Raw genomic sequence first — 8,519 nt, 5'->3', positions numbered from 1 at the left:
CTTTGCATTTTTCACTATTAGAGAAGTTGAAAGATTTAAATATCTCTATTAGTCTTTTATTCTTCTGCAAAGTATCTCTTTTGTCCTTTATCTTTTTTCGTGGAATTGTATATATAATTATATAGCTATATTAGACAGATATAAGTATCTTCCATGTTTTTAATTTATTGTTTCAAAACTAGCAATATGCATAAGCTAACATTCAAAGCAATCAAACTTCCATGATTCACCATTTTGCATTATTAAGATACTCTGTGTCATTAGAGTGAAATATGTAAATGATTTTAGCTATCTAGATGGAAAACAACTTGTAAATACCAAGAATTGTAATTATTATATAAACACATTAGAGACAAATATGAAAACAATCCTGTACCTGGTAAATTCCTTAAACTGAATAGTAAGTAATGCAGAACTTTCTATTTACAGACCACAGAAGTATAGATTATACCACAAATGAATGCATTATAGGCCAGGCGCAGTGGCTCACGCCTGTAATCCCAACACTGTGGGAGACCGAGGCAGGCAGATTACTTGAGCCCAGGAGTTTCAGACCAGCTTAGGCAACATAGCAAGACCTTGTCTCTATTTTTTTAATAAAATAAGTAAATAAATACAGTATAAAGATTGCAGAAACTAAGAATGACGAGACATATTTTCTTTTCTTCACTACTGAGAAAAGAGTCACTGCCTCTAGCACAGTGACTTTGGATTTCCTCCTTATGCTAGAACTAAGCAATATTCACCATTTCATTCCTCCTTCTGCTGCTTATTCTATCTTAGCCTCTTGGGGTAATTCATGCTGTAGGTTATTAACAGAGATAAACCGGCTACTCTTTCTCCCTTCTCTTCAGTGATATACATATTGCCATAATGCCCTAGCCAGTATCCATAAAAACTAGTAACCTAGGATACTTCCTAGCCTTGCATATACAACAATCTTTTCTACCAACTTGTTTTAGGAGTAGGCTGTAAAACTCCAACTTTAGAGTGCAAATATTTCCAGGAAGCCACCGGGAAAAGTCGTAGCTTAACTAGCAGTACCAAAATGGTAGAAAAGACATCATTCTGAAGTTTGGATATCTGGTTCTGTCACTTACTAGCTTTGTGACCTGGGTAAACTAAGTTACATAATCTTCCTGAGTTTCAGTTTATTTATTTTCCTTATGGGATGATTGGGGAGATTGAATTAACATAGGTGAGATATATAGAAAAATGTACCCAGTGCCTGACACAGGAGACTTCAATATGAGGGCTTCTTTTCTTTCTGAACTGTTTTGCCAGCACTTTGAAAAGGAATAGATGCCACTAGGAGGCAGCAATAGCACACAAAGAACTTTGAACACGTGACCAGTGAAATTGGAGCAGAGTAAGCTGAGGAAGTTAGAGTTGAACACTTGTTACAAGACATCAAAGACACGACAGTGGGCACTCTGTCCCAGCGGATCACAAATCAGGTCCATGGTTTGAAGGGACTGAACTCCAGGCTTCTGGATATCAGGAGCTACCTGGAAGAAGTAGCCACAGGCAAGCTGCCCATCCACCACCAGATCATCTACGAGCTGCAGGACATCTTCAGCCTGCTGCCAGACATGAGCCTGCAGGAGCCTGTTAAGGCCTTTTACCTGAGGACCAAGGACCAGATGGTGGTAGTGTACTTGGCCTCACTGATCCATTCTGTGGTTGCTCTGCACAACCTCATCAACAAGATTGCCAACCAGGACGGAGACAAGAAAGAAAGGCAGGAAAAAGAAAAGAGCAAAAAGATAGAAAAGTTGATAAGGAGAAAGATAAAGATAAGGAAAAGAGTGATGTAAAGAAAGAGGAGAAAAAGTAAAACGTGTATTAAACAGCTTTTTTATACCTGTAATCCCAGCATTTTGGGAGGCCAAGGTGGGCGGATCACCCAAAGTCGGGAGTTCAAGACCAGCCTGACCAACATGGAGAAACTCCATCTCTACTAAAATCACAAAATTAGCCGGGCATGGTGGCGCATGCCTATAATCCAGCTACTCAGGAGGCTGAGGCAGGAGAATTGCTTGAACCTGGGAGGCGGAGGTTGCAGGGAGCTAAGATCACACCATTGCACTCCAGCCTAGGCAACAAGAGCAAAACTCCGTCTCAAAAAGATAAATAAATAAAACGTAAAAATAAAAATAAAAAGTTTTCATGATTTCAGGGTTTCATTTCCCTTATAAGGAAATTGAAAAATACTGAAAAGTTTAAAGGAGAAAAAAAATATGTGTAATCCTGCCATTAAGTAATAACCGCTATTAACATTTGTATATATTTATTCAAATTTTTATATCTATATTATCACTTCTAGTATCTACTTATTATATCATCACGTGGATATGACAATTTTCTTAATTACTCTCCTGTGGTTACCAATTTTTTGCCCTTATAAATAATGTTGCAATAAATGCCTTTGAATATAGACATCTTGGTTGAAATTTTAGCTCTCTCCATAAAAGATATTCCTATGGGCATTATAAAAGCATTAAGGCTTTTGATCAGTACTGCCAAATCGCTTACTGGAAGTATTTTGCAAATTTGCAACTTCACTCAATGGTCTGCGCAAATGGCTGTCTCATATTAATGGTTTTTTAGATCTGTGCTAATTGTATGTTAAAAAAAAAAAAGCATCTGTTTTTACTTTGCATTTTTCACTATTAGAGAAGTTGAAAGATTTAAATATCTCTATTAGTCTTTTATTCTTCTGCAAAGTATCTCTTTTGTCCTTTATCTTTTTTCGTGGAATTGTATATATAATTATATAGCTATATTAGACAGATATAAGTATCTTCCATGTTTTTAATTTATTGTTTCAAAACTAGCAATATGCATAAGCTAACATTCAAAGCAATCAAACTTCCATGATTCACCATTTTGCATTATTAAGATACTCTGTGTCATTAGAGTGAAATATGTAAATGATTTTAGCTATCTAGATGGAAAACAACTTGTAAATACCAAGAATTGTAATTATTATATAAACACATTAGAGACAAATATGAAAACAATCCTGTACCTGGTAAATTCCTTAAACTGAATAGTAAGTAATGCAGAACTTTCTATTTACAGACCACAGAAGTATAGATTATACCACAAATGAATGCATTATAGGCCAGGCGCAGTGGCTCACGCCTGTAATCCCAACACTGTGGGAGACCGAGGCAGGCAGATTACTTGAGCCCAGGAGTTTCAGACCAGCTTAGGCAACATAGCAAGACCTTGTCTCTATTTTTTTAATAAAATAAGTAAATAAATACAGTATAAAGATTGCAGAAACTAAGAATGACGAGACATATTTTCTTTTCTTCACTACTGAGAAAAGAGTCACTGCCTCTAGCACAGTGACTTTGGATTTCTTCCTTATGCTAGAACTAAGCAATATTCACCATTTCATTCCTCCTTCTGCTGCTTATTCTATCTTAGCCTCTTGGGGTAATTCATGCTGTAGGTTATTAACAGAGATAAACCGGCTACTCTTTCTCCCTTCTCTTCAGTGATATACATATTGCCATAATGCCCTAGCCAGTATCCATAAAAACTAGTAACCTAGGATACTTCCTAGCCTTGCATATACAACAATCTTTTCTACCAACTTGTTTTAGGAGTAGGCTGTAAAACTCCAACTTTAGAGTGCAAATATTTCCAGGAAGCCACTGGGAAAAGTCGTAGCTTAACTAGCAGTACCAAAATGGTAGAAAAGACATCATTCTGAAGTTTGGATATCTGGTTCTGTCACTTACTAGCTTTGTGACCTGGGTAAACTAAGTTACATAATCTTCCTGAGTTTCAGTTTATTTATTTTCCTTATGGGATGATTGGGGAGATTGAATTAACATAGGTGAGATATATAGAAAAATGTACCCAGTGCCTGACACAGGAGACTTCAATATGAGGGCTTCTTTTCTTTCTGAACTGTTTTGCCAGCACTTTGAAAAGGAATAGATGCCACTAGGAGGCAGCAATAGCACACAAAGAACTAATTATCATGTGCACGTGCATGCCCAGACACACACACACACACACACACACACACACGCATGCATATGCATGAGCACATATACAAAGCACACACATTCAAACCACATACACAAATCCACATGCATACCACATATACCACATATATACTCACACACTCACACAAAAGGGACAAATATGTTCACACACTCACACAAAAGGGACTAATACGCTCACACACTCACACAAAAGGAACAAATATGCTCACACACTTGCACAGCAACCACATACACACTCTCTCACCTACACACAGGCATATTGGCACACACATGCACACAGCTGAAGCCATTCTCTTTCCTTTTCTTTCTTTCTTTTATCTTTTTAATCTTTTATTGAGAGATTAAAGCAGGGAATGATCCTCAGGCTAGTAGATAGAAAACGTCACTGAGGAATAGTACTTACTATTAAGTTTGGGGCACAGGAAAGAGAGCCTATATATTGAAAGATTGGTCCATGTATTAGAAACTAGAGAATTATGTAATAAACTTCTTGCAGAAATATAGCATAAGAGATGAGTGAAAACATTGATTCCTTTGCATTTAGAACGCCGTCCTGCCATAAACCAAGAGAAAAAAGATGGTCATTGGGAAGAGCCTTCAGTGACCTATTTGTCTTGGAAGAAGACCTCTCTAGCCATATACATTTATAGAGTTCATAGTTATATAGTTACATGCATTTGTAGAGTTATAGTTATATAGTTTATAGAGTTCATTTGGTCTATGATTGCTAGGTGAGTAATATTACTTTGGAAAGATTCAGTCCAACTGTGCAAAAATAGAGGATGGGCCGGTCGCGGTGGCTCACGCCAGTAATCTCAGCACTTTGGGAGGCTGAGGCAGGCAGATCACGAGGTCAGGAGATTGAGACCATCCTGGCTAACACGGTGAAACCCCATCTCTACTAAAAATACAAAAAAATTAGCCGGGTGTGGTGGCCGGCGCCTGTAGTCCCAGCTACTTGGGAGGCTGAGGAAGGAGAATGGCCTGAACCCGGGAGGCGGAGCTTGCAGTGAGCTGAGATTGCGTCACTGCATTCCAGCCTGGGTGACAGAGCGAGACTCTATCTCAAAAAAAAAAAAAAAGAGGATGATAACCAGCTCCTTCTGGTTGTAGTTCTTCACTAGGCTGCCTATGGCGGCTACTTCCTGTACCATCTCCAGCAGGGGGCGATCACTGCTACTGTAGCTAGGGAGGGTACAGCAGAACTGTGATGACAGGCAACCTGGTGATCAGAGCATTTAAGAAGAAAAACACTTGAAAAAGGGAATCTACTTACGGCACAAAATGGACCACATAATCACTAAATAGAGGGCTGCAACTGGACAGTTTCTACCGATGGACTCCTCAACTCCAAACTGCCTCTTCCAATTACAAAAATAGCAGATTTTTATTTCTGTGAATATACCATTAAATGAGAGGAATCAGGACTATCATCTAAGCTCTAAAGTCTACTCTGATTAGTTTCCAGGGATCCAAACCTATCCAGCAGCTTAAAATGCCTTCCAGCGAACAAAATGGCACAAAACACAACCTTCAACAAACTTGCCATATCCCAGGAGCTTCTTCGTGGAATAGGCTGGGGAAGGGAGCAGTGTTGGAAAGGCGCTGAGGGTTTAAAACAGAAGTGCTGAGGTGTCAAAGTTAGGCGTGCTGAATATCCGATGCTACCAAAATGCAGACCTAATTATTGTTTATCGGAGTAGTGTATGTGTATATAAATATGTGTATGTATTTTCTAGCTCTGTCTGTTGAAGAGGACCTAGAAGCAGTGATGCCTCAGTATCAATGAGCACACCCAGACACAATGCACACCTTGATTTCTAAACACCATTATCTTCAGTTCATTGGGGAAATGGCTGAGGTTTACAAATTGTGACAAGCTTGGAGTAATTGTGTTTTAACCAAAAGCATGGTGGTGCGCACTTGTTGTCCCAGCTACTCAGGAGGCTGAGGCGGGAGAATTGCTTGAACCCAGGAGGCAGAGGCTGCAGTGAGCCGAGATTGCGCCATTGCACTCCAGCCTGGCTACGGAGTGAGACTGTGTTTCAAAAAACAAAAAAGAAGTGCTCAAAGGTGGGAGTGGAGCAAGATGGCCAAATAGAGACCTCCAGTGATCATCCCCCTCATAGGAACACCAAATAGAACAACCATCCATGCAAAAAAGCACCATCATAACCAAAAATCCCTGTACCCAGCTTTGAAATTATATCAAGGAAAGAGGCATTGAAGAGGCTGGGAAAGACAATCTTGAGTTGTAGACACCACCCTTTGCTCATCCCCAGCAGTGGCCATGTGGTGCAGAGGGAGAATCTGTGTGCTTGGGGGAGGGAGTGTGAAGTGTTTGTGGGACTTGGCATTGGAATTCAGTGCTGTCTGTCACAGCAGAAAGCCACACAGGGCAGAATTCACCTGGTAACCATGAGGGAGCATGTAGACCAGCCCTAGCCTGGAAAGAATCATCCATCCCAGCAGCCAGACAGAACTTGAGTTCCAACTAGCCCCATGACCATGGGGTAAAGTGCTCTGGGGTCCTAAATAAACTTGAAAGGTGGTCTAGGCCACAAGGACTGAAATTCCTGGGCAAGTCTTAGTGCTGTGCTGGGCTTGGAGCCAGTGGTCTTTGGGTATACACAACCTATGAAACACCAGCTGGGGTGGTCAAGGGTGTGCTTGTGTGACCCCTCCCACAACCTCAGGCAGCACAGCTTGCAGCTCCAGGAGAGACTGCTTCCTTCTGCTCGAGGAGAGGAGAGGGAGGGGTAAAGAGAACTTTGCCTTGCAACTTGCATTCCAGCTCAGCCACAGCAGAATAGGGCATCAGGCTGAATCCTGAGGCCCCCATTCCAGGCCCTATCTGCTGGACAACACTTCTTGACACACTCTAGCCACTGCCTTAAAGAGAAGTACCAGTTCTGGCAGGATTCATTACCTGATGATCCAAGAGCCCTTGGACTTGAATTAGCACCACCAGTTGCCAGGCTGTACTCACCACAAGACTTGAGTGAGATCCTCTGCCATGCTGACTTCAGGTGTGACCCAGCACATTGCCAGCTGTGGTAGTCATAGGGAGAGACTCCTTTTACTTGAGGAAAGGAGAGGAAAGAGTAAAGGGGCTTTATCTTGCACCTTGGGTACCAAGTCGGCCAAAGTGGGATAGAGCACAAAGCAGGATCCTGGGGTCCCTGATTCCAGGCCTTGGCCCCTGGGTGGCATTTCTGGACTTGCCCTAAGCCAGAGGGGAGCACACTGCCCTGAAGGAAGAGACTGAAGCCTGGCAGCTTTTACCACAAGCTGACTGAAGAGCTCTTGGGCCTTGAGTGAACATCATTGGTAGCCAGGCAGTCATCACTCCCTGCAGGCCTGGGACGGTGGTGACCAGGGGGAGAGACTCCTCGAGGAAAGGAGATGGAAGAGTAGGAAGTACTTTGTCTTGCAGTTTCGGTGCCAGCTCAGGCGCAGTAGAAAGAGCATCAGGTCAATTCCTAAGGTTCCCAACTCCAGGCCTTGCCCGGACAGCATTTCTGGACCTGCCCTGGGCTTAGGGAGAGCTCACAAGCCTGGCTGGATTCACCACCTGTTGACTAAAGAGCCCTAAAGAGCCCTAGGCCTTGAGTGAACAACAGATGGAAGACAGGCAAGACCCAGTGCTGTGCTGGCTTTAGGTCTGACCTAGTACAGTCCCCGTTGATGAGGCCACAAGGCTGCTTGTGTCACCCAGCTCCAAGCAGTTCAGCATGGAAAGACAGACTCTGTCTGGGGGGAAGTAAGAGAAGAGAGCAAGAGTCTCTGGTTGGTAATCTGGGGAATTCTCTTGGATCTTACTTAAGACTACCGAAGTGATACCTCAAGAGGTCTGCAAGAGTCATCATTACTGGGCGTGGGGTTCTCCTAGTGCACATATGGTTGCAGTGACCAAAGACTTAGATCACAACACTCAATTCCCTTTGAATACTTGGAAAGCCTTCCCAACAAACAAGCCCAGACTGCAAAGACTACAATAAATACCTAACTCTTTAATGCCCAGACAACAATTAACATCCATAAGCATTAAAACCATGCTGGAAAACATGACCTCACCAAATGAACTAAGTAAGGCAACAGTGGCCTATTCTAGAGAGAGAGATGTGACCTTTCATGCAGATAATTCGAAATAGCTGTTTTAAGCTTCCTCAAAAGTCAGGATAATACAAAGAAGGAATACAAAACGATAATACAACATTCAGAAAAATACAAAGAAGGAATTGAGAGTCCTGGGCCGGGCACAGTGGCTCACACCTGTAATCTCAGCACTTTGGGAGGCCGAGGCAGGCGGATCACCTGAGGTCGGGTGTTCGAGACCAGCCTGACCAACATGGAGAAACCTGGTCTCTACTAAAAACACAAAATTTACCAGGCATGGTGGCGCATGCCTGTAATCCCAGCTACTCGGGAGGCTGAGGCAGGAGAATTGCTTGAACCCAGGAGGCGGAGGTTGTGGTGAGCCAAGATCAC

The 8,519-nt window shown here is 42.2% G+C and overlaps 1 pseudogene; it reads left to right on the top strand.

Moving 5' to 3' along the window:
• Positions 1–1,328: 1,328 nt before the first annotated feature.
• Positions 1,329–1,837, top strand: LOC105548240 (annotated as a pseudogene).
• The last annotated feature ends 6,682 nt before the right edge of the window (positions 1,838–8,519 follow it).

The sequence above is a fragment of the Mandrillus leucophaeus genome, unplaced genomic scaffold, assembly GCF_000951045.1.
Source record: "Mandrillus leucophaeus isolate KB7577 unplaced genomic scaffold, Mleu.le_1.0 Scaffold404, whole genome shotgun sequence".
NCBI lineage: Eukaryota > Metazoa > Chordata > Mammalia > Primates > Cercopithecidae > Mandrillus > Mandrillus leucophaeus.
Note: the sequence above shows the minus strand (reverse complement) of the source record. Positions and strands in the feature narration are given on the sequence as shown.